This window comes from Schistocerca cancellata, chromosome 9 (genome assembly GCF_023864275.1).
Source record: "Schistocerca cancellata isolate TAMUIC-IGC-003103 chromosome 9, iqSchCanc2.1, whole genome shotgun sequence".
Lineage (NCBI taxonomy): Eukaryota > Metazoa > Arthropoda > Insecta > Orthoptera > Acrididae > Schistocerca > Schistocerca cancellata.
The window spans coordinates 399,910,105-399,937,894 of record NC_064634.1 but is presented as its reverse complement, the minus strand read 5'-3'; positions in this window follow the sequence as shown (position 1 = coordinate 399,937,894).

Genomic DNA, 27,790 nt, shown 5'->3' with positions numbered 1-27,790 from the left:
ATATTCTATTACTTTGAAATTATGGCCCGCATCAGATGAATATACCGATAACACAAATCACTTTCGGTTAAAGTTCATTGGTACCGTAGGCTGCAATGACGCACCATAGGCTAGACAGTTTTCTGAGTTTGTGATGGCAGGGCGCGAGGCAGACATTGTTAACAAGCTCGTGAATCCCCGCAACTCACGTTCTTCGCATCGGTGCAATGCTGCTTCCCGTTGAATCCAATGTTTCCAGATAGAGATAGGTTTCCCTCGGCATCGAATATATGACCATTTTTAAGACTGGAGGAAATTTTAAATCAAACACTGGTCATTTTTATATTAATTACGAGTATAAGATGCACCTGAATTTTGGGGACAATTTTTCGAAGAAAAAATTACGGCTAATAGTCTATGAAACTCAGACTTGATTTGAATCTCAGAACCAAACTATTATCCTACAACCGATCCGGGTTAGGAGACAAATATAACCTCTGCATTCCTAATTTGTTTATCTCATTGTGTCGGTGTTCCGTTGCAAAGGGGAAGCCGACTCTTTTTGTTTAAATAATAAATATACGAGTATTTTGATCAGCGGTTATTACTTACGATTTACGAGCATTGCACTGAGCTAGTCACAGATGAGACAGATTAGACAGACCAAGAAAGTTAGGCAGGGCAGGAATTGTCCAACATTCTCAGGAGACTGATCCTAGGCCCCTTTACTGGCGCTGCACGTACACTGTGTCTTAGACTCTTCGTGCATCCAGGTTCGGAAAGGAAGGAATGTGAACAGTAGCATCAAAGGCAGCATACCCCACCCGATGGCCAGACCGTCAGAAACACCAAGTGATTCGCAGTTGAATACACTGAAGCGCCAAAGAAACTGGTATAAGCATGCGAATTCAAATGCAGAGATATGTAAACAGGTAGAATATGGCACTGCGGTAGGCAACGCCTATATGAAACAACAAGTGTCTGGCGCAGTTGTTAGATCGGTTACTGAGGCTATAATGGAAGGTTATCAAGATTTAAGTGAGTTTGAACGTGGTGTTTTAGTCGGCGCACGAGCGATGGGTCACAGCATCTAGGAGGTAGCGATGACGTGGGGATTTTCCCGTACGACCATTTCACTAGTGTGCCATTAATATCCGGCAAAACATCAAATCTCCGACCGGCCAGAAAAAGATCCTGCAAGAACGGGACCAAGGACGACTTGAAGAGTCGTTCAACGTAACAGAAGTGCAACCCTTCCGAAAATTGCTCCAGATTTCAATGCTAGGCCATTAACAAGTATCAACCTGCGAACATCATCGATATAGGCTTTCGGACCCGGAGACCCACTCGTGTACCCTTGAGGACTGCACGACACAAAGCTTTACGCCTCGCCTGGGCCCGTCAACACCGACATTGGACTGTTGATTACTGGAAACATGACTGGTCGGACGAGCCTCGTTTCAAATTGTATCGAGCGGATGGACGTGTACGGGTACGGAGACAATCTCATCCACATCTACATCTACGTCTACGTAGGTACTCTGAAAATCACATTTAAGTGCTTGCCAGAGGGTTCATCGAACCACTTCACAATTCTCTATTATTCCAATCTCGTATAGCGCGCGGAAAGAACGAACATCTATATCTTTCCGTGCGAGCTCTGATTTTCTTTATTTTGTCATGGTGATCGTTCCTCCTTATGTAGGTCGCGTCAACAAAATATTTTAGCATTTCGAGGAGAATGTTGTTGATTGGAATTTCGTGAGAAGATTCTGCCTCAACGAGAAACGCCTTTGTTTTAATGATGTCCATCCCAAATCCTGTATCATTTCAGTGAAACTCTCCCCCTTATTTCGCGATAAGACAACACGTGCTGCCCTTCTTTGAACTTTCTCGATGTACTCCGTCAGTCTTAATCTGGTAAGGATCACACACCGCGCTGCAATATTCTAAAAAGAGGACGGACAAGCGTAGTGTAGGCAGTCTCCTTAGAAGATCTGTTGTGTCCTGCCAATAAAACGCAGTCTCTGGTTAGTCTTTCCCACAACATTTTCTATGTGTTCCTTTCAATTTAAGTTGTTCGTAATTGTGATTCCTTGGTATTTACTTCAATTTAAGGCCTTTAGATTTGAGTGATTTATCGTGTAACCTAAGTTTAACGAATTCCCTTTAGCACTCATGTGGATGACCTCACACTTTTCGTTATTTAGGGTCAAAAAATGGTTCAAATGGCTCTGAGCACTATGGGACTAAACATCTGTGGTCATCAGTCCCCTAGAACTTAGAACTACGTAAACCTAACTAACCTAAGGACATCACACACATCCATGCCCGAGGCAGGATTCGAACCTGCGACCGTAGCAGTCGCATTTAGGGTCAATTGCCAATTTTCGCACCATACGGATATCTTTTCTAAATCGTTTTCCAATTTGTTTTGATCTTCTGATGAGATTACTAGTCGATAAAAGACAGCGTCATCTGCAGACAACCTAAGACGGCTGCTCAGATTGTCTCCCAAATCGTTTATATAGATAAAGAACAGAAAAGGACCTATAACATACCTTGGGGAATGCAAGAAATCACTTCTGTTTTTTACTCGATGACTTTCCGTCAATTACTACGAACTGTGATATCTCTGGCAGGAAATCACAAATCCAGCCACATAACTGAGGCGATATTCCATAAGCACACAATTTCACTACGAGCCGCTTGTGTGGTACAGTGTCAAAAGCCTTCCGGAAATCCAGAAATACGGAATCGATCTGAAATCCTTTGTCAATAACACTCAAAACTTCGCTCGAGTAAAGATCTAGTTGTGTGTTGACTGCGTCAATAGACCGTTTTTCTCATGAATCCATGGAGCCTGGATGTCAGAAGGGGACTGTTCAAGCTGGTGGAGGCTCTGTAATGGTGTGGGGCGTCTGCAGTTGGAGCGATATGGGACCCTTGATAACGTCTAGATACGACTCTGACAGGTAACACGCACGTAAGCATTCTGTGTGATGACCTGCATCCATTCATGTCCATTGTGCATTCCGCAATTCGAACAGGACAATGCGACACCCCACACATCCACAATTGATACAGAGTGGCTCCAGGATCACTCTTCTGAGTTTAAACATCTCCGCTGGCAACCGAACTCCCCAGACATGGACATTATTGAGCATATCTGGGATGCTTTGCAATGTGCTGTTCAGTTGAGATCTCCACCCCCTCGTACTCTTAGGTATTTATGTACAACCCTGCAAGATTCATGGTGTCAGTTTCGTCCAGCACCACTTCAGAAATTAGTCGAGTCCATGCCACGTCGTGTTGCGGCACTTCTGTGTGCTCGTGGGGGCCCTACACGTTATTAGGCAGGTGTACCAATTTCTTTGGCTCTTCAGTACACAATTCGTATGTTCACTCAGTCGATATTTGTTGTTAAATTTTAGAGGACCAAGCGCCTAAAATGCGGCCACTACTTTCAATCTAAGGAAAAAGGCTTCCAGACAAAATGGCTGTCGTCGGGCTCTTTGTACGACAAAACCTGTTTAAGTAGTTGGGGTACGAACAGAACTATCTGACAAGAGGAGGCTATGACGTTCTAATCACGGATTGACTTCAAACTCGGTACACATTTAGTAGCCCATTAGCACAACATAATGTGGAAGTAATTTAAGGCTAACAGGCGATTTCGATAAAATAACAAGAGAAGTTTTACGCGTCAGTGATGCACCGATTCATTGCGATCGTGACAACTGGATGGCGGCGGCGCGGTCGTCCGTTTAGGGTCAGGCTCTGTAATCGATGGATCGCAGGAGCGGGTTCCACTCATGCATTTTTTATTTATGTTTTTTCAACACGTTACGTTATTTCATACATATTACACCTGAAAGATAACATGATGAAAAGACAAGTGCATCTGCATGAACTTTTGCTGAATTTCCAATATTATTTGGTTGTTTGCATTTGCAGTTAATTCTGTCAGAGACAGCAAAGGACTTGGAAGAGCCGTTGAACGGAATGGACAGTGTCTTGAAAGGATATAAGATGAACATCAACAAAAGCAAAACGAGGACAATGGAATGTAGACGAATTAAGTCGGATGATGCTGAGGGAATTAGATTAGGAAATTAGACACTTAAAGTAGTAAATGAGTTTCGCTATTTGGGGAGCAAAATAGCTGATGATGGTCGAAGTAGAGAGGATATAAAATGTAGACTGGCGATGGCAAGGAAACCGTTTCTGAAGAAGAAAAATTTGTTAACATCGAGTATAGATTTTAATGTCAGGAAGTCGTTTCTGAAAGTATTTGTGTGGAGTGTAGCCATGTCTGGAAGTGAAATATGGACGATAAATAGTTTAGACAAGAAGAGAATAGAAGCTTTCGAAATGTGGTGCTACAGAAGAATGCTGAGGATTAGATGGGTAGATCTCATAACTAATGAGGAGGTATTGAATAGAATTGGGGAGAAGAGGAGTTTGTGGCATAACTTGACTAGAAGAGGGGATCCGTTGGTAGGACATGTTCTGAGGCATCAAGGGATCACCAATTTAGTTTTGGAGTGCAGCGTGGAGGGTAAAAATCGTAGAGGGAGACCACGAGATGAATACACTAAGCAGATTGAGAAGGATGAAGGCTGCAGTACGTACTGGGAGATGAAGCAGCTTGCACAGGATAGAGTAACATGGAGAGCTGCATCAAACCAGTCTCAGGACTGAAGACCACAACAACAACAGTTTTTGTTATCACAAGAAATATTACAACCGTCGACAAGTGAGTGATCAGATGCATTAAATGTTCCTGAAAATGTACGCCTGTCGCGATTTCCGAAATCCCTTATATCAGCAATCGGGTAAGGTACCGAGAACTGCTTTGCACTTCGACACTTCGATCTGCAGACATAGGTTTGAAGGAGGACGGAAGGCTTTGGAAACCTAAGTCAAACGCCGATAAATAAACATGTAGATAACTTTACTCGATAGTACAATGAGTTTCAGTATGACAGAATATGATGGTAATGTACTATTAATCATCGGATGTGCTTTCGTCATTTCAAGTTGCAGGATAATATTTTTCATATGGACATGGAAAACATAAATTAAAACGGCATCTACTACATCGAATTAATTCAGTTTTGTCGTACGCACAATATTTGGCGGGAAACACTATTTTATAGACACCTTTACGTTCGCACTGTGCACTCAGAATTGAAAAGAGCAACGTGACACGATTGAAAGGCCTACCAGAGGCACTGCGCAATGCTTTGCGGAGAGCTTCATCAGATTTTCACTGTGGTTTCAGTTTCGCGACCGACCAGACGTTAATAAGGAATAGCCGTCGTGCATCAGAGGGTCATTCAGTAATTAAAGATACAAGTTAACCTGGGGAAAATACAGTTAGTAGTGCAAGTTTGGTACGTTTATGGCTTTAATTTGGCGTCCCTGTGATGAACCCTGATCACCTGATGTATCAAGATTGTTTATAACCTGAAAAATACATTTCAAGTTGGCGAGTCCGCATTAAAGACCCACATTAGTTGAACAACGTTCTGTTATTCGTGTTTTACTTGATGAAGGAGAGAAACCACTGATCATATACTGTAGATGTCTAAAGTTTGTGGTGAACGTTGTATGTATCGTGCAAATTTTTACAAGTGGTTAGAGCAGTTCAAAAATGGTCGCGACTCAGTGACTGACGAACACCGTTCTGGCCGACCAGTTGCGGTTGCAACTACCTCACTCGAATTGATGACATTATTCGTGCCGACCGCCTTGTGGCTGTAGAAGTGACAGTTGATAAGGTTCAAGTTAGTACTGGTACAGTTCACAACATTATCTGTAACAAGCTGAAGTACCGAAAACATGTGCAAGATGGGTCCCAAAGGAGTTGACGTGGCTACACAAGGAAACAAAGTTGAGAGTGTGCACATAGCTAAAGGAAGGTTATGAAAGAGAAAGTGAGCACTTCCTCAACAAAATTTTAACTTGTCATGACACTCAGGTTCACTATTATGAGCCAGTATCAAAAACACAAAGCACGGAGTGGTAGCACTCCAACTCACCTGTCAAGATTAAATTACGAACCCAACCATCAGCAAGAAAGGTCATGTTGACGGTGTTTTGAGATACTGAAGGTCCAGTTTTTTGTGATTATCTCGAAGAGCAGCGTACAATGAACAGCAAATACCACTCGGATTTGCTTGTAAACAAGGTGAAGCCAGCCATGAGAGAGAGACATCGTGGATCTCAGAGGAGAGGTATGATTATCCAGCAAGACGACACACGTCCTCATATTACTCAACTAACACGTGAAACCATCGACAAAATGGATGGGGAAGTACTGCCTCATCCCCCTTAGAGCCTTAGGTAGCACCTAGTGATTTCCATTTGTTTGGTGCATTGAAGGAGGTATTACGTGGGAAGAGGTTCCAGGACAACGAGGATGTGAAAAAGTCTGCCGGAAATTGGTTCAAACAACAAGATAAAGAGTTCTTTGCAGCCAGAATAAAAAAGCTAGTAGCCCGTTGGAACAAGAGCATAAATGCTAAGGGGGATTATGTTGAAAAGTACAAAAAGTATTGCTTTGTAAAAATAAACGCTTTATTCCTCCAGAGCAATTTGTCTCTTTAATTATTGAATGACCGTCGTATGAATCGGCAGTAGCCAAAACTGAAGGGTGACAGCCAGCCCGGTTATAAGTATACATGTCGTGTGGATAGGGCCTCCCATCGGGTAGACCGTTCGCCGGGTGCAAGTCTTTCGATTTGACGCCACTTCGGCGACTTGCGCGTCGATGGGGATGAAATGATGGTGACTGACTATACAACACTCAGTTCCTGAGCGGAGGAAATCTCCTACCCAGCCGGGAATCGAACCCGGGCCCTTAGGGCCCTGTCGCGCTGACCACTTTTTTTGTGCTTGGACGTTGCGGCGTCACATGACATCCGTTCAAGTTCGTTTGTTGATCCTTTCACGCAGTTTTTTTTATTACAGAGGCCAACCAGCTCTCTGGCCGAACACGCTGAGCTGCCGTGGCGGAACCACTTAGCTACCGGGTGCGGATTAGTTGTAAGTGGAACACACTGTTTCATATTCGTAACGGTCATTCAATTCTTGGACAAATGGCTTCTAAACGATGTGTTCCAAATCGTGTTTCAGCATTCTGGGAATGGTATTTATCCAGCATCAGTTCACTAGTTATACAGTAGTTCCGGAAGCAGTTCGCTTGTTTAACAAAGAACGGAACTACACAGCCCGATTTCTCTTTTTCATTCTTTTTTCCTTGCGGACTGCAAACGCAAGCGAGCAGAACTCACTGTCACTAGCTCGCTTTCGTCTAGTGCGCGGCGGCACTCATTGTGTCCCAGTTCCAATAGGACTGTCGCTATGAAGAATAAAAGTCACGGATTATGGTCTCAAAATCACTTTATTCAAAATAGTCTCCCCCTCAATCAGTACACAGCTGAAATCCTTTTGAAAGTCTTTTGAAACAGTCGCTGTAGTACTTCTTTTGAAAATGTATTTAGTACTGCAGTACAGTTTCCTTGGCTGTCCTTTCATTGCCAACTTCAAATTGAGGAACAACCAGAAGTCGGGTGGCCAAATGCGACGCATAAAGCGGGCGACCCAGAAATATGGTCCATTTGATGGCCAGAAACTCGCACTCGATCTTTGCTCTATGGGCTGGTATGTTGGTCTGGAGGAACGATCAGGAACCTTTCTCTCGATATTTAGGTCGAATTCGACCAATTCTCGCCTGAGAACACAAAACTTGTTGCTGGCTCGCTGTTCCACCGTCGTTTTTCGAGTGCCAGTCAGCTGTTACACTCGTGGTCAGGCCGCCTTTCTGGAGCGACGCACCGAGAGCTTCTGCATGACTGTTGTTCAAACTTCGAGGATCATCAAGGCCGCGACTCGCAACGAGACAGCAATGTGCAGTCTGGAATTTCACACTGAGACACACTGTGTAGAGCGGCCCGGAAATAGTCAGGCAACAGTGGCTGGAAACGATACCGCACATGATTCGTGTGGCCACATTTACGGGCTATATTGTCAGCAATACGCTATTTTTATGGTCCCTGTAAACGTGCATGTACATGCGTTCAGCTTTGCGGACCCCACGTGCTGCTGCAGCCTACTTAAATACTGTTGTAGGGCCATCACGCAATCGACCAAACATTTTCCTCAAATTCGATCTCGAGAGCTTTACCTGGAAGGCTGCTCGCTCTCTCGATTTATTGTCAATATTCATGGCAGAACTGTCCACAATCCTGAAATCTTTTACATTGGCTCCCTTGTCACAAAAACTATTTTTGGGATAACCCTTGATAGGAAGATGATTTTTATTACTTAACTGACAGAAAGGGAAGCAGTGGTTGGGAAGTGAGTGGGACAGGGTTGTAGCCTATCCCCGATGTTATTCAATCTGTATATTGAGCAAGCAGTAAAGGAAACAAAAGAAAAATTCGGAGTAGGTATTAAAATCCATGGAGAAGAAATAAAAACTTTTAGGTTCGCCGATGACATTGTAATTCTGTCAGAGGCAGCAAAGTACTTGGAAGACCAGTTGAACGGAATGGATAGTGTCTTGAAAGGAGGATATAAGATGAACATCAACAGAAGCAAAACGAGGGTAATGGAATGTAGTCGAATTAAGTCGGGTGATGCTGAGGGAATTAGATTAGGAAATGAGACACTTAAAGTAGTAAAGGAGTTTTGCTATTTGGGGAGCAAAATAACTGATGATGGTCGAAGTAGAGAGCATATAAAATGTAGACTGGCGATGGCAAGGAAACCGTTTCTGAAGAAGAAAAATTTGTTAACATCGAGTATAGATTTAAATGTCTTGAAGCCGTTTCTGAAAGTATTTGTGTGGAGTGTAGCCATGTCTGGAAGTGAAACATGGACGATAAATAGTTTAGACAAGAAGAGAATAGAAGCTTTCGAAATGTGGTGCTACAGAAGAATGCTGAGGATTAGATGGGTAGATCTCATAACTAATGAGGAGGTATTGAATAGAATTGGAGAGAAGAGGAGTTTGTGGCATAACTTGACTAGAAGAGGGGATCCGTTGGTAGGACATGTTCTGAGGCATCAAGGGATCACCAATTTAGTTTTGGAGTGCAGCGTGGAGAGTAAAAATCGTAGAGGGAGACCACGAGATGAATACACTAAGCAGATTGAGAAGGATTTAGGCTGCAGTACGTACTGGGAGATGAAGCACCTTGCACAGGATAGAGTAACATGGAGAGCTGCATCAAACCAGTCTCAGGACTGAAGACCACAACAACAACAGTTTTTGTTATCACAAGAAATATGACAACCGTCGATAAGTGAGTGATCAGATGCATTAAATGTACGCCTGAAAATGTACGCTTGTCGCGATTTCCGAAATCCCTTATATCAGCAATCGGGTAAGGTACCGAGAACTGCTTTGCACTTCGACGCTTCGATCTGCAGACATAGGTTTGAAGGAGGACGGAAGGCTTTGGAAACCTAAGTCAAACGCCGATAAATAAACGTGTAGATAACTTTACTCGATAGTACAATGAGTTTCAGTATGACAGAATATGATGGTAATGTACGATTAATCATCGGATGTGCTTTCGTCATTTCAAGTTGCAGGATGATATTTTTCATACAGACATGGAAAACATAAATTAAAACGGCATCTACTACATCGAATTAATTCAGTTTTGTCGTACGCACAATAAATTTTTAGAGCTTCTAAGGAAAAACAAAGCTTGAAGATATTTTTAAAAAATTTTTAATGCGACATGTTCTTAAATATCGGTGCCGAAAATTGGCGATGTGCGATTAAATGTATTTTAATAGCATCTTCACAAGAAGCAAATTCTCGTTCGTTGTCAATCTGATATGAACAAGTTTGAAGGCGGTTGATAAAGTTTTTAACTTCACTACAGAAATAAAAATGGCATAATATTTGTTGTAATAATAAAAATTAGTAAAGAGACAAATAACATTGGAAATAAAATTCATGCAAACACACGCGTCTCTTCATCATTTTACCTTTCAAACATAACGAGTACGAAATAATATGATTAGTGTCGAAAAGATATAAATTAAAAAAAAAAAAAAACGGTTGCAACTCGATCAAGCGAGCCACCGACTGTTGAGCTTGAACGCTAACCACATGACCGCCGCCAGCGCCAGCACAGTGTCGCAACACACCGGTACATCATTGCCGCGTAAATCTTTTCTTGCGATTTTATCGACATCACCCAAGTAGTGCGCCTTGCTACCTGCACATTATGTTCGTCTAATGGACTATCGAAAGTACAGAAAGTTTGAGATAAATCCGTGGTCCGAACGTGGTGGCCTCCCCTTGTGAGTCAACTGTGCACATTTTAGAATATGTTTAGTAATTATTAAACTGACGTCCGCGGCTCGTGGTCTTGCGGTACTGTCTCGCTTCTCGCGCACGGGGTCTCGGGTTCGATTCCCGGCGGGGTCAGGGATTTTCTCTGCTTCGAGATAGCTGGATGTTGTGTGTCTTTCATCATCGTTTCATCCACATTCACTCGTAAGTCACTGTAGTGGCGTTAAAGAAGTTGTGGGGCGGCGGTCGAACCGCCCCGTGAGAGGTCACCCGGCCACCAATGCCATACGCTCATTTACTTATTAAACTAATTGCTCCATTCATGACCATAGATCAAAAGCTAGACTTAACTTACATCCACCGAGAAAAATTAAACAAAAAACTGAAAGACATGTTTTCTACTAGAGAATCAGACTGTGCAATAAACTGTCCTAGGAACTGAAAGGGATAACAAAACAACGTGTTTAAAAAGGCTGTTAAAACATGCCCCATTAATAATGCACAATATACAATAAGGGATTACTTAAATAACAAAGTATGGATAGCTAAAAAAAATGCGAGGACTGGCAAATATTAAAACCTCTCTGTCATTCTACTGTATTCTTTCAGAGTAAAATGCGCATTACTGGAAAATTGTGTGTCCAGGATCTGTGCCGGTAAATACTAACATCCCTTCATCTCCCCCGCGCTGACATCTCCTCCATTATGAAGGCATGCTGATTCCGTTCTTCAAACAGGCAGATACAAATGCTCAGTGAATGTAATGTATAGCCAGCGATCTCATCACGGTCCTGATGTCAACCGAAACGATGTGTGCGAGTGAAGAATCTCCTGGTGACAATACGAAACTCTAGTTTTGGAACGAACTACTCCTTAAATGAACTATACGCCAGCATTTTAATTATGTTTGATTGTTGTATTAAACTGAGGTGTATAATATCTTTCTCAGTAACTATGTCTACAGAAGGTTCCTAAAACGTACTCACATTCCAGAACAACGTAGTATTTAACAAGACATTATTAAATTATTTTGCTCGGTAGTTTTACATTTGTCACGCTGACAATCCAAATATTCGGGGGGTTCGATACCCGTGGAGAACTTACATTTTGTTGTTGTTGTTAACCCTTTAAGACCGAGCGAGGTGGCGCGAGGTGGCACACTGGACTCACATTCGGCACGACGACGGTTCAAACCCGCGTCCGGCCATCCTGATTTGGGTTTTCCATGATTTCCCTAAATCGCTCCAAGCAAATGCCAGGATGGTTCCTTTGAAGTGGCACGGCCGGCTTCGTTCTCCGTCCTTGAAACGATCCGAGCTTCTGCTCTGTCTCTAATTACATCATGTCGGCGGGACGTTATACAATGAACTTCCTTCCTTCCTTCTTACGTAGCTCAGTAACCCCTTAAGGACGAGATCCCTCATGCGACGGACCAAGGAAAGAGTGCACTCGCCCTGATGCCCGTCTCATGACACACCAATGAAAGTGTGTACACGTCACGAGTGGAACTAAAAATTTTAAGTTCTTCACTACTATCAAACTAGAGTTATAAAGTGCAGCCTAGCCAATTATTGTTTCAATTCCTTCCTTTTTTTAACAATATGGTTTGACTGATATAATATATAGGGTGTCCCACTTAGCTCTGCCACATCGTATATACCCGAAACGAAACAAAATGTGAAAAATGCAATTGGCCAGGGATCCACTTATGTAAGTGGCTCACACAATGTGCAGGAAAGACCAATCCATAAATGTAAACAAACATTAATTTCAACACAGACTCACGTTTTTAGGATTCTGTGCCTCAATCTGGAGGAGGACGATATTAGCGTTTAATGTGCCGTCGACAACGAGGTCATTAGAGACGGAGAACAAGCTCGGATTAGGGAAGTATGGAGAGGGAAAGTGGCCATGTCCCTTTGAATGAAACATCCAGGCTTTTGCCTCAAGCGACTTAGGGAAATCACGGATGGTCGGACGCGGGTTTGAACTGCCATCCTCCCGAATGCGACTCCAATGTGCTGACCACTGCGCTACCCCACTCGGTGCCTCAATCTGTAAAAACGGAACCTTCATAGGATCGTTTCCTTGTCCTCATGTCTGTCTGTTTGTCCGTCTGTTAAGACCTCCTTTTCTCAGGAACAGGTGGACGCATAAAGTTCAAGTTCATGTCACATACTGGGGAGTATGGTGTCTTAGCAGAGTAAAAATGTTAAGCTTCTAAGTGAACTGAATCACAAGATATATTTTGTCACATACACTCCTGGAAATTGAAATACGAACACCGTGAATTCATTGTCCCAGGAAGGGGAAACTTTGTTGACACATTCCTGGGGTCAGATACATCACATGATCACACTGACAGAACCACAGGCACATAGACACAGGCAACAGAGCATGCACAATGTCGGCACTAGTACAGTGTATATCCACCTTTCGCAGCAATGCAGGCTGCTATTCTCCCATGGAGACGATCGTAGCGATGCTGGATGTAGTCCTGTGGAACGGCTTGCCATGCCATTTCCACCTGGCGCCTCAGTTGGACCAGCGTTCGTGCTGGACGTGCAGACCGCGTGAGACGACGCTTCATCCAGTCCCAAACATGCTCAATGGGGGACAGATCCGGAGATCTTGCTGGCCAGGGTAGTTGACTTACACCTTCTAGAGCACGTTGGGTGGCACGGGATACATGCGGACGTGCATTGTCCTGTTGGAACAGCAAGTTCCCTTGCCGGTCTAGGAATGGTAGAACGATGGGTTCGATGACGGTTTGGATGTGCCGTGCACTATTCAGTGTCCCCTCGACGATCACCAGTGGTGTACGGCCAGTGTAGGAGATCGCTCCCCACACCATGATGCTGGGTGTTGGCCCTGTGTGCCTCGGTCGTATGCAGTCCTGATTGTGGCGCTCACCTGCACGGCGCCAAACACGCATACGACCATCATTGGCACCAAGGCAGAAGCGACTCTCATCGCTGAAGACGACACGTCTCCATTCGCCCCTCCATTCACGCCTGTCGCGACACCACTGGAGGCGGGCTGCACGATGTTGGGGCGTGAGCGGAAGACGGCCTAACGGCGTGCGGGACCGTAGCCCAGCTTCATGGAGACGGTTGCGAATGGTCCTCGCCGATACCCCAGGAGCAACAGTGTCCCTAATTTGCTGGGAAGTGGCGGTGCGGTCCCCTACGGCACTGCGTAGGATCCTACGGTCTTGGCGTGCATCCGTGCGTCGCTGCGGTCCGGTCCCAGGTCGACGGGCACGTGCACCTTCCGCCGACCACTGGCGACAACATCGATGTACTGTGGAGACCTCACGCCCCACGTGTTGAGCAATTCGGCGGTGCGTCCACCCGGCCTCCCGCATGCCCACTATACGCCCTCGCTCAAAGTCCGTCAACTGCACATACGGTTCACGTCCACGCTGTCGCGGCATGCTACCAGTGTTAAAGACTGCGATGGAGCTCCGTATGCCACGGCAAACTGGCTGACACTGACGGCGGCGGTGCACAAATGCTGCGCAGCTAGCGCCATTCGACGGCCAACACCGCGGTTCCTGGTGTGTCCGCTGTGCCGTGCGTGTGATCATTGCTTGTACAGCCCTCTCGCAGTGTCCGGAGCAAGTATGGTGGGTCTGACACACCGGTGTCAATGTGTTCTTTTTTCCATTTCCAGGAGTGTATATCACACGAAAAGGTATTTCCTTTGTCATTTGCTTCCGACGTCAAATTTGAAACTGAAACAGTCAGTAGTTCCACATTCAGACTGACGCAATCGTGTAAGTCAAACATCTAGCACGGAATGATATTACTGCTCATATGACGCGTTTCGCAGTTTATTCGTCACCAGATACCCAGACTAGTTTACAAATGTTTGTCTCACATACAACTTGAAACGCTCTATCTACGTGGAGTAATCGCTCATGGATATCTAGGATAAATTCCGAAACGCGTCATATGAGCAATGCATGTGTTTGACTTTTACAATTGCGATCCAGTCATCCTCAATGGAGACCTACAGATTATTATAATAATGACCGTCTGCCTCCTGCATCGCTTTATGTCACATTTATGCTGTGTTATTGAAAGTAAAACATACTCGAAAATCGTGGAACTTGTCAGTATCAATATCGATAACAGGTAAAAATTGTCGAAATTCTCGATTCTCAGAATCGATGGTCTGTATACATAACTAAGTTTTTGCAGAACTATCAGTGCACGTGCCCTACACGCACCTGGCCAATTTTTTAAATGCACATGTATGTTTTTTCTCAAGAAATCAAAACCAGAGGTACAATTAGTGACGGCAGACTTGTGTTTCACTGAGCTAAACCTCATACCTTCTGAAATACGCAGACTTGAATGGATGGAAACGGCGCCACAATTTTGTCCTAATGCGCGGAGCAAGGGTTGCCTACAGCAGGCTTCAAGACAGTGCTGGCAACCCGCATTACGACATTCGGCAGAAACTATGGCATCGTTTCCATTATTTAACGTCTAAGTACGTCATAAGGTATGCTGTTTTGAGCAGTGAAACAAAGACTGCCATCACTAATTCTACTAATAGTTCACATTTCCGTAGAGAAAACATTCACGTGCCATAAAAACAGAAACAAAAAATAAACTTTGTAGTGAAAGTGATTTTTGTTTACTTGTAGGGATTGTGCATACCCATTGTCTGAACTCCTGATATAAGTACATCCCTGGCTCATTGCGTTTTTCACGCGCTGTTTCATTTTGGAATTATACTCAAGCGCCAAAGAAACTGGTATAGGCATTCGTATTCAACATGAAGATATGTAAACAGGCATAATAAGGCGCTGCGGTCGGCAACGCCTATAAGACAAGTGCCTGGCGCAGTTATTAGATCGGTTACTGCTGCTAGAATTGGTGGTTATCAAGATGTAAGTGAATTTGAACTTGGTGTTATAGTCGGAGCACGAGCGATGGGACTCAGCATCTCCGAGTTAGTAGATTTTCCCGTATAACCATTTCACGAGTGTACCGTCAATATCGGGAGCCTAGGAAAAACATTAAATCTCCGGAAAAAGATCCTGCAAGAACGGGATCAACGACTACTGAAGAGAAACGTTCAACGTGACAGATGTGCAACCGTTCCGCAAATTGATGCACATTTTAATGCAGGACCATCAACAAGTGTCAAGAGTGCAAACCATTCAACGAAACATCATCGATATGGGCTTTCGGAAGCGAAGTCCCGCTCGTGTATCATTGACGACTGCACGACACAAATCTCTACGCCTCGCCCTGGCCCATCATTACCGAAATTGGACTGTTGATGACTGGAAACATGTTGCATGGTCGGACGAGTCTCGTTCCAAATCGTATCGAGCGGTTAGACGTGTACGGGTATGGATACAACCTCATGAATCCATGGACCCTGCATGTCAGCAGGGGACTGTTCAAGCTGGTGGAGGCTCTGATATGGTGTGGGGCGCTTGCAGTTGGAGTGATATGGCACCCCTGATACGTCTAGATACACTGGCAGTGACGCGCACGTAAGCATCCTTTCTGATTACCTGCATCCATTCATGTCCGTTGTGCATTCCGACGAAATTGCGCAATTCCAGCAAGACAATGCGATACCGCACACGTCTAGAATTACTACAAAGTGGCTCCAGGAACACTCTTCTAAGTTTAAACTTTCCGCTGGACACCAAACTCTCCAGACATGAACATTATGGAGGATATCTGGGACGCTTGCAACGTGCTGTTCAGAAGAGATCTCCACCTCCTCGTACTATTACAGATTTAAGGTCAGCCTTGCAGAATACATGGTGTCTATTGCATCCAGCACTACTTCAGACATTAGTCGAGTACATGCCACTTTGTGTTGCGGCACTTCTGGGTACTCGCGGGGGCCCTACACGATATTAGGCAGGCGTACCAGTTTGTTTGGCTCTTCAGCGTATATGAGGTGGCAAAGTTAGGTGGAACACCATATTACATTCCGGCGAATATTCTGCATCAATAACCATCGTGAGGTACATGGCAGAGTGTGCGTACCACTGTACCAGTTATTAGGGTTTCCCCCTCTTCTGGTCACGCATGGGGCGCGGGAAGAATGATTGTTTGAATGCCTCTGTGAGTGCAGTAATTATTCTAATCCCATCCTCACGATCCCCCAGCGAGTGATAAGTAGGGGATTGTAGCATATTCCTAGAATCATAATTTAATGCTGGTTCTTGGAACTTTGTTAATAGACTTCCTCGGGATAGCTTACGTCTATCTTCAAGAGTCTGCCAGTTCACTTTCTTCAGTATCTCTGCGACAATCTCCCACGAATCAAATAAACCTCTTATTACAATTGCTGCCATTCCTTGTACCTGAATATCGCCTATTAGTCCTATTTGGTACGCATCCCACACAGCTGAGCAATATTCTAGAACCGATCGCTCGAGTGATTTGTAAGCAATCTCGTTATAGACTTCATGTTGTGACCTCCGAACAGTTTACTTATTTCCGTAACCTCGCAATAAAAAAAGGTCACTAACCTTTCAATAAAATTGTGTCTCATATATAACCTTTCAATAATTAACTAACTGTGAATCTAAACTGGAAAATCTGGACGTCAGCAATGCTGCGTCATGGCCCTGAATAGTCATTCTGAATAAACTGAAAATTCTTACGTCAATTATGTCGCCGGATAACGCGTATGTATCTGCTCCAATAAGAAATTTTTCTGGCACAGGCCAGTGAAACGCTGATCACTAGATTTTGTTATGTATGAAAAACAACTGATTTTATGACTATAGATAGGAGAAATTAGTAAAAACTGTAAATTCAGATGAATGACTGTCAAAAGATATCTTTATAAGAAGGATTATTATTGAAAAATTATTGAAAATTATTTACTTGTGACTTTGATATAACAATAGTACAAAATAAGTTGTTGCAAATTACACATGCGCGCGGCAATAAATAATAATGATTTTTGCTTTTACCTTCTATTAGATCGCTCAGGCACCGCCATCGTCCTCCACGACCGACCTTGGTAATTACATACAGCCGGCCGGAGTGGCCGAACGGTTCTAGGCGCATCAGTCTGGAACCGCGCGACCACTACGGTCGCAGGTTCGAATCCTGCCTCGGGCATGGATGTGTGTGATGTCCTTAGGTTAGTTAGGTTTAAGTAGTTCTGAGTTCTAGGGGACTGATGACCTCAAATGTTAAGCCCCATAGTGCTCAGAGCAATTCGAACCATTTAATTCCATACAGGACACAAGTGCTCTCTGTGAGCTATACAACTAGCCAACTGCTCTCTAAGAGCGACCTGACCCAACCGTCCGACTGCGAGCTACTACTCCTACTGCTGCCGGCACTGCTCTCTGGTCTGCGGTTCTATTATAGCTTACATATCGCAGGCATCGCGTGAACGATCCATCGAAATTACATCTGCTCGAGTGCGCTAGCAATAAATTCCTTAGTCATGGACCTCCTACAATGTTGGGAAGAACTCCGTGTAACGCCGGAAATGCATATCCTCCTATTTCCATCTATTGTACTATAATTTTTTCCTATTTTTGTTACCTGAATATATGACATTTCTGTGTCTTTACATATTGTAATTGTTTTACTATTTGTATATATATATTTATGCATTTATGTCGATGTATAATTGGTTTGTTTCGTAAATATTATTTGTATTTTTACGCTGGGTCTTGCCTAGGGAAAACTGCTATCGAACGATTACATCGATAGGTCGTGTGAAGAATCAAAGTGTGAAGGATCTTTGGTAGTGTTAACTCTGCCGCGTGGAGCGCGGGCAGAGGGAGTCTGGCTGGAGTAGCGAGTGGAGCAGGTGTGTTGTGTGAAGCTCCCGCGAGTTGCCGCGCTTTCGGGGTTTGGCAGCATGTAATTGCGCTCGACTTGCTATGACAGTTTCTGACATGGTGTCGCGGACGGGAAGCATTAGCTGGCGCACATCAAGAGCCCGTTTCGTCTGGTGACCGTGTCGAGAAGAAGGCGCGCCAACATCCAGCTTCTGCAACAGCGACGGCCGACAATGAGTGACTGTCGCCACATCCTCGATCGACGGCTTCAAACCTTCAATCAACCAACAAGGAAGACTGGAAGCACGTAAAGTTTTAGAACTGTATGGCAGACCTCAGCTTTTCAAACTTTTAAAATTGTTGCATCACAAAATTACAGCAACTTAGCATGAACGTTTGTTGCTCATTGTCCCAATTGCATTACCAAGCAGGGTCCCTTCCTTTTCCGGAATGAACCCGAGTGTCGTTGAAATTCAAACGCCAGCATCATTCCACTTCACTACTTTAATTTCAAAGTTCAGTTAAAGTATTCATAGCTGGCTACAATAGTTAGATTACACTAGCACAATTTAAGAGTGCGAGTTTTGTTACCGTATTTTAGCTTACCTGTGACTGCAGCTCAGCTTGGTACGTACTAAATTTTACTATTGTTAATTGTTCAGAATCATTTAATTCAAGTTCAAAGTTAAATCTCTTATTTCTAAATTGCGTAGATTCAAGTAGCTTTTGAAATGATTGTTGAGGTAGTCCAAGACTGACCGTATTTTACTGAATTTCGATGTGCTTCAGAAAGAAAGCTCACTATTAACTTCAGTCACTAAATTAACTTTCGATTTTCCGGTTTTATTAATTCTTTTGCTAAATTAAGTCAGAGTGTAGCGAAATTTATTACTTCTGACAAACTTTCAGTTTTCACACTACACTGGTCAACCTTCAGTTACCACGCTTCTAGTGCTAATTATATGTGTAATAATCTTTCTTTTTCAGTTACTATAGTAATTGTCCTTAGGACTGGCGACCGTAATTTCCCCCAAATCTCAAATATCTAATTACCGCTAGTTGATTGTTAACGTAACGGCCGCACATTTACTTTCTTTATTAACTTTACCCCGTTTTCAAAATTAATTTCCACCAGTTTCATTAGCATTTTTCCTTTCATTTAGATGTAACCCTTTCCTCCCTCTTTACCGACAAATTAACCTCGGTGACGATTGCTTTTCCCAAATTTCCATTAGGTACACGCGGTCTAATTTTTCACTGTCATTAAGGTCGATAAGTGAGGGGGAGGTTACATCCGCTCACAGGTGATAAAATTGTTGTTTATTAAAACACGACCGGTTTCGCATCTTTAAGCCTCATCATCAGGTGAACCTACGTGGTAAAAAGCAAACTACAGTGGCACCACATTTTACGGATATTAAAATTAGTGAAGGAATGTCTAAAATATACTCACAATGTTAAAATATCATAGGCATACGCATCGCTCCTAGTCAAAAGTTACTTTTAATAGAGAATAGCGTCAATTTTTGGCGAGCGAAAGGTAAAGAAGAAATGTCCCATTCTTCAAAATTTGCCTGCATCTAGAAAGAGAAAAGAAAATATTTTATAAAAATGGAATGATAAATTCCTTTTTTTTTTAAAAAAAAAAAGGCGATAAAGAATTGTCACTGCTGACATGATTATCGCGGCACATGCAAATTACATGTGGAAAGAGTCAGGTTGCAGTGTCTTACGGGTATCACAGCATGTCAGCTCAGTGCAGGGCAAGGCAAAAGCGGTACGAACGAGAAAGAGAGACTAGCTGGCTGATCGGAACGGAAGCTACCCATGTAGACAGTGTGACGTCATATACTTATGACTTGGAGCACTGGGGGGCTGCCTTTACAAGCGAGAATAGTACAGAATTTTATTACCTAGTAGCACCTAATCATACAAACAATCAAAATTAGCCAGAATGCGATGGCGCTTTAATTCTGACTGGTTATTCAACGTGAACTGTGCGTTCTCTTTTTTATGTCTAAAAATTTCCATTTCCTCCAATATATTCAAAATATGGCTTTTTTCTTTTCTGTGAAGTTTTTTTATGAAGGGCTTGTGATTCTGTACGCAAGTCGCGTAAGTGCGCTGTTAATGCAGAGCGGGGATTATTTAGGTTAAAGTGTTCTTGAAATCTTATTCGAAATGACCTACCGGTTCGATCTATATATTTCTCAGGGCAACCATTGCTTTTTCCTTGTGCCTGAGTTTTCTGCCTGTATCTGAAGATGTAAAATACGCTGTAATAATGTTTTTGGCTCTTATACGTCTGACAGTTTTTTCTGATATTACACTCAGATATGGTATTCTACAAAAAACAGAGCGTTCCTTTGTCTGCTCGGCTGATTGCTCTTCCCCAGTATTTGACCAATAAACCGAAGTCTACCACCTGCTTTACCTACGACTGAGCCCATGTGACCATTTCATTTCATGTTACTACAGACTGTTACACCCAGGTATTTGTACAAGTTGTCTGATCTATCAGTGACTCATTGATATTATAGTCATATGATACCAAGCGCAATGTTACATTCCTGAACGTTTAAAGCGAGTTACCAATCTTTGCACAACTTTGAAATGTCATCGAGATCTGACTGAATATTTGTGCAGCTTCTTTCAGATAGTACTCCATTTCAGTGGACATAAATATGGGGTGTGTCCACCCTTCGCCTTTATGATGGCTTGAACTCTGCTGGGGCACTGAATATGACATGTCTGATTACCTGTGCAGGATTGGCAGTCCATTCTTCCTCAAGATCTGCAAACAGAGAAGGTAGAGACTTTGAACGCTGGGTGTGAAGTCGACATTCTAACTCGTCCCAGAAGTACTTCATTGGGATCAGATCGCGACTCTGGGCGGACCAGTCTATTTCAGAAATTTTATTCACCACAAAACCATAGCCTCACAGATGCTGCTTTATGACAGGATACATTGTCATGCTTATACAAATAATCAGCAATTTTTCTTCTAATATATGCTGCACACAGTGCAGTAAGATACGTTCATCTCCTTCCATATTTAGTGTTGTCTTAAGCGCAAGAAGGGGATCGCATCCCAACTACGAAAAACACCTCCGTACTGCACTGCCGCAGATAACTTTCTCTAGGCATTCCCAAACCCAAACCCTTTCATGAGATTGGCACAGGGTATAGCGCGATTCATCACTCCACACCACTCGTTTCTAGTTATTTACTGTCACTGCCGTTGTTCTTTACACCACCTCAAGCGCCGCTCAGCATTACCCACAGAAATGTGCGGCTTATGAGGAGCCGCTCGACCGCTGCATCCCATTCTTTTTAACTCCCTATACGCAGTCGCTCTGCTAACTGGACTCCTGGTAGCAGTTCGGAACTCGCGAATGCTACCTTCCGCTGACTTTAGTTCTCTATATACGTGAATGATTTGGCGGACTGGGTGGGCACCAATATGCGGTTGTTTGACAATGATGCCGTGGTGTACGGTAAGGTGTCGAATTTGAGTGACTTTAAAATTGTTGAAATGGCTCTGAGCACTATGGGACTTAACAGCTGTGGTCATCAGTCCCCTAGAACTTAGAACTACTTAAACCTAAGTAACCTAAAGACATCACACACATCTATGCCCGAGGCAGGATTCGAACCTGCGACCGTAATGAGTGACTGTAGGAAGATGCAAAACGGTTCAGACAAAATTTGCAGTTGGTGTGATGAATGGCCGCTAACTCTAAATGTAAGTTGATTCGGATGAGTAGGAAGAACAATACAGAATGTTCGGATACTGTATTACTGGTGTCCTGCTTGACACAGTGAAGTCGTTTAAATATCTGGGCGTAACTTTGCAAAGCTATATTAAATGGAACAATCATGTGAGAACTGTTTATTGGGAGAATTTTAGGAAATAATGGTTCACCTGTAAAAGAGACCGCATTTTGAACGCCGGTGAGACCTATTCTTGAGTACTGCTCGATTGTTTGGGATCCGGACCAGGTCGGATTGAAGGGAGACATCGAAGCAATTCAGAGGTGGGCCGCTAGATTTTTTACCGGTAGGTTCGGAACGCGTAACTGTTGCGGAGATCCTTCGGAACTCAAATGGGAGTCCCTGGAGGGAAGACGACGTTCATTTCGAGGAACACTATTGAGAAAATTTAGAGAACTTCATTTGAAGCTGATTGCCGAATGATTCTACTGCCACAACATACATCGCGCTTAAGGACAACGAAGATAAGATACGAGAAATTAGGGCACATAAGGAAGAGTACAAACAGTAGTTTTTGTCTCGCTCTATTTGCAAGTGGAACAGGAGGGGAAATTATAATTAGTTGTACAGGTACCCTCCGCCACGCACTGTACGGTGACTTTCGGGGTATCTATTAAATGTAGACATAAATTTCATGCGATTTTTCGCAACCACCCTTCGTAACGATCATCAGCCCCTACCTATCAGTACGTGAGATCTGCCTGATTTGGTTTAACTGTGGCTGTCCTCTTGCATTTCCACTTCGAGGTCACAACGCCAGCAGTCTATTTGTGCAAGTTTATAAAGGATGAATTGTCCCTGATGGATCTGTCAGTCAGGTGACATCCAATTATTTGTCCACGTATGAAGTCACTGAGTCTCCTGACCGATGTATTCCGCTGTTACTGCTTCCCTAATGGCAACACAATACTGACTTTTCCTTTCATACTGGTGGGCCCTTTTTTTTTCTTTATTGAATTTCGATTCCCCCCGAAAGGGGCGGGCTAGCACCAGCTTAGTACAGCGCTCTTCACCTTACAGAATTTTTAAAACATAAGAAGATGATAAGAAACAATAAAAGCAGGCCATAAAACGGTGACTTAAAATGTAAAACGGCGGAAAATTGTGGAAAGTTAAAACATAAAACAAAGCGTCGACGGTGCTAATAAAATACACCGGAAGCAGACAGGTAAAGTAGTAGACAGAGAATTAAGAAACACAGTAACAGTCTGATTTCTGTTCGCAAGAGATATAAAAATCACACCCAGCGACAGTATGATTTCCGTTCGCAACACTTAGGACAAAATTCAAAACACTGAACACTCACTGGGAACACAGCACTAAAAGTCGGCACGAAGATGACACACCACAGCCAAGGGCAGATGGGGGGGGGGGGACCTGGACAAATGAGGGGAAAAAAGGGGGGGAGAGGAAAAACGAAGGGGGGGCGAACCGATGGAGGGATAGGACCCATAAGGGAGGGGGCAGGGCAGACACGAGAGGGAACCGTGAAAGGCAGAGGAGGGAAATGCAAAAGGACTTGGGGGACAGAAGGGAGGCAGAGAGAGGATAGGTGGGCAAAAACAGCATGGAAGGGGGGGGAGAGGGAGCCCAGGAAAAGGACAGAGGAAGGGAGGGAGAGGTGAAGATCAGAGTTGATAGGAGGGATAAATGGAGGGAGAGAGGGCATCATCCAGGAGGGGGAGTCGACGGAAGCCACCTTGGGAAAGGAGATGAAGGGTGTAGAGATGGAGGGTAGGGGGGACACAATGGTGAAGGCGCAGCAGAGGGCGGGGATTGGAGAGGAGAGCAGCAATCAGGGGATGAGAGGGATTAAGGTGGAGGGAGGTGTAGAGTATGTGGATATGTTCAAGGAATGTGGAAAGCAATCAGGTCATCCATGTGGGGAATGGGAGACGTATTCAGAAGGCGAGGCGGAGTGCATGGCACTCCAGGATCTGGAGGGACTTATAGAATTTGGGGGGGGGGGCAGATATCCAGATCCATGCAGGACTGGCATAACAGAGGATGGGCCGGATTAAGGATTTGTAGGTGTGGAGGATGATAGAGGGGTTCAACCCCCATGTCTGGCCAGAGAGGAGTTTGAGGAGTCGGAGGTGGTTGTGGGCTTTGGATTGCAGAGAGCAAAGATGAGGGATCCAGGTGAGGTGACAGTGAATAGTGAGGCCAACGTAGGTGAGGGTGGGCGAGAGGCGGACAGGATAGGCGCAGATGGTGAGGGAGGAATCCAGGAGCCAGATGGAGCGAGTGGTATGACCTACGATGATTGTCTGGGTCTTGGAAGGATTGATTTTCAGGAGCCACTGGTTACACCATGCGGCAAAAAGATCAAAATGTGTGGTGTCACCGCCAGACACCACACTTGCTAGCTCGTAGCTTTTAAATCGGCCGCGGTGCGCTAGTATACGACGGACACGCGTGTCGCCACTGTCAGTGATGGCAGACCAAGCGCCGCCACACGGCAGGTCTAGAGAGACGTACTAGCACTCGCCCCAGTTGGACAGCCGACTTTGCTAGCGATGCTACACTGACAAATACGCTCTCATTTGCCGAGACGATAGTTAGCCTAGCCTTCAGCTACGTCATTTGCTACGACCTAGCAAGGCGCCATAGCATTTGATAATTAATATTGTGAGGCCTGTACAGTAACGAGAGATGTTAACCAAGTATTCTACCAGTTACTCTTGTTTTGCTAGTCTTATTTCTCTGACCTGTTCCAGACCTCTCGCCAGCCTGCGTGAGCTTAATCGCGTGCCTTTCGGCTTCCTCCAAACTCCGTGAATTGGCTCCTGCCAAATCACAACAAGATGATTCTGGAGTAGGCATTGGACTGTTGGAGGCTTGGAGCGAGGGCAAGGAATGCGGTGTCATTGGCATACTGCAGGAGGTGTACTGGTGGGGGGGGGGGGGGGGTTGGGGCATATCTTCCGTGTACAGGAGGTAGAGGAGAGGAGAGAGGAGAGAGACCTGGGGCACACCTGCAGAGAGGTAGAAGGTGCGAGAATTGGAGTTATGGATGGTAACATAGGAGGGGCGGCGGGAGAAGAAGGAGGCAATCACACAGACGTAGTTGACAGGAAGGGCGTAGATCTGGAGTTTAAATAGGAGACTGGGATGCCAGACGGCATAGACCTTTTCGATGTCGAGAGAGACAAAAATGGCAGTGCGACGGGTGTTAAGCTGGTTGGTTCAAATGGCTCTGAGCACTATGGGACCTAGCTTCTGAGGTCATCAGTCCTCTAGAACTACTTAAACCTAACTAACCTAAGGACATCACAAACATCCATGCCTGAGGCAGGATTCGAACCTGCGACCGTAGCAGTCGTGTGGTTCCAGACTGTATCACCTAGAACTGCTCGGCCACTCCGGCCGGCAGTTAACCTGGAGAGAGAGGAAATGAGTGAGGTGTAGGAATTGGTCAACGGCAGAGAAGGAAGGTCGAAAGTCACATTGGGTGTTGGGGAGGAGGTGGTGTTGATGGAGGTGGTGATGGATGCGCCAAGTAAGGATTGATTCCAAGAGCTTGCTGAATACCGAGGTGAGACCTATAGGGCGATAGGAAGAGCATCAGATGGAGGCTTGTTGGGTTTGGAGAACATCAGGATATGGGAGGTTTACCACAGGTTGGGGTGGAAGCCGGTGGCAGCGATTACGTTGTAGAGGGTGGCAAGGACTGCAAGGAAGGAGGGAGGGCAGTGTTTGAGGTGGCGGTAGGTAACGCGGTCTTGACCGGGAGCAGTGTTGCGTTTAGTGCGAAGTGTGAGCCTCATGTCCTGTGTAGTGATGGGAGTGTTAAGTTCAGATGGTGGAAGCTAGGACCAAGAGGAGGAGCAGAGGAATCCGTACAGTCGATGACGTCAGGGAAGACGGAATAATCAAATTGGGGATCATCTGGGATGGAAAAAACATCGGATAGGTGTGAGGCAATGTGGTCGGCCTTAGGCCTTACTGTCGTTGTCAGGAAAGGGACGGTCATCAAGGAGGAGAGGGTACTGGGGGGTGGGGCTGTTCCCAGTAAGCAGACCAATACTTGGAAAAGTTTATTGGGAACGTGCTGTTGAGTTGTGTACATGTCTGTCGCCATGCGCGACGTTTCTTCCCAGTAAGCAGGTTGCGGATGTGTCGTTGTAATTGCCGGTGGCGGGTGAGTGTGTCCCGGTCACGAGTGCGGAGAAAAGAGCGGTAGAGGCTGCGGGATTCACGAAGGAGAAGGACGGCCTGTGGGGGCAGGACTGGACGGAGAGGGTGGATGGATTTGGTAGGGATAATGGGTGGCGACGGCGTCAGACAAGGTCTGGTGCAGGAAGGCAGCGGTGCGGGAGATGTCGATTGGAGTCTAAGGTCGTAGCCTTCGACCTGGTTGTGAATTGAGTCCCGGTAGGCATCCCAGTTGGCACGGAAGTAATCATGGACAAGTTTAGGAGGGATGTCACGGCGAGGAGCGGTACGGGGATGGCGACCATTAGAGATAGTGAGGAGAAAGGGAGCATGGTCACTGTCAATGAGGTCAAGGACATCTGTGGTGATGCTCCCAAGGAGGTTGGGAGAGGCGAGGATCACGTCGGGAGTGGTGTTGGATTCGGGTCGGGTGTGCTGGGGGAGGGGAACCTGGTGGGCCCGCCTCTCGTGACATTTAATTGTAAATTCTGCATCGGATAGCGTGAGCTCTTTTATTTCGTAGCGTCTAGTTCCGTGTCGTGCGTCCGTTCGCTGACACGTTATTTCCGTATAGAGAGGGCTGGTTCGCGTCGACGATTGCGTGGCACGCGAGGCCACAGTGGATTGTCATCGCCGGCGGTATAGTGTTAACCAGTACATTCAGTGATATATAGATACTGTGTGTAAAGTGAGTTGCGGACAACGCTAGTGGTAAAGAAGTAATAAAGTAAAATGTCGTGCGTGATGTGGAAGTTTTACTGCGCACCATTTCAAGCAAACGCTAGTTTTTCACGCATCTGAATGTTTATGACTTCATATTTTCTGTATTATGTGTCGTATAGTGATATAGTTCTACAGGTACGTTCAGTGGTGTACGAGGTGTGTTCAAAAACTATCGGAAATTTTGTAAATTCGCGGGTTGTGTTAGTCCGATTCACATTGTTTCTCATTGTTGCATTGGTAAACATGTCTGAAATGTATCTGTACACTGGTAGCGATATTGGATGTTTAGTTTGTCGTCAGTTGTCTAGAAGCTTGATGTGTTTGCTTACGAGTGGTGATTATCGACTTGTTTTAAAACCTGATCGGGGAATTTGTATTTAATTTTGTTATAAAAATGGAATAAAGTGTAACAAAGTTTTAGAAATGTTGAATACTGCTTTTGGTGACTCCGCTGTGAGCAAAACAATGCTTTACGAATTGTATAAGCGTTTCCAAGATGGCCGTGAAGAAATTAAAATGACGAATGTTCTGGATGCCTCAGCACATCAACAATCGATGACAACGTGGAAAAAGTGCAAGAGATGATTATGAACAATCGCCGAATCACGATCAGAGACGTTACTGATGTTGCCGTACCAACTGGTTCATGACAAGAAACCAGTTTTTTGCAGTGTGAAAGATGCAGCAGCAAAATTTGTACCAAAGTAATGAATTTCGAACAAAAGCAGCGACGAGTGGAAGTCAACATCTATGCCGAATTACCGAAGCGTGTTTTAACAGGTGACGAAACACAGGTGTACTGACGCCAAACTAAGAATCAGTCGTCCTACTGAAGACATTCTGGATTTCCAAGACCGAAAAAATCTTGGCAATTACTGTCGAATGCGAAGGTTCTGCTCACTGTTTTCTTAGATTTTAACGGCATAGTGCACCATGAGTACCTGCCAAAAATTAAACGATCAGTAAGGAGTAATACCTACAGACTCAACGCCATTTGTGAGAAGCCCTACGAGAAGAAAACGCCGGATTTGCGGCGCAAC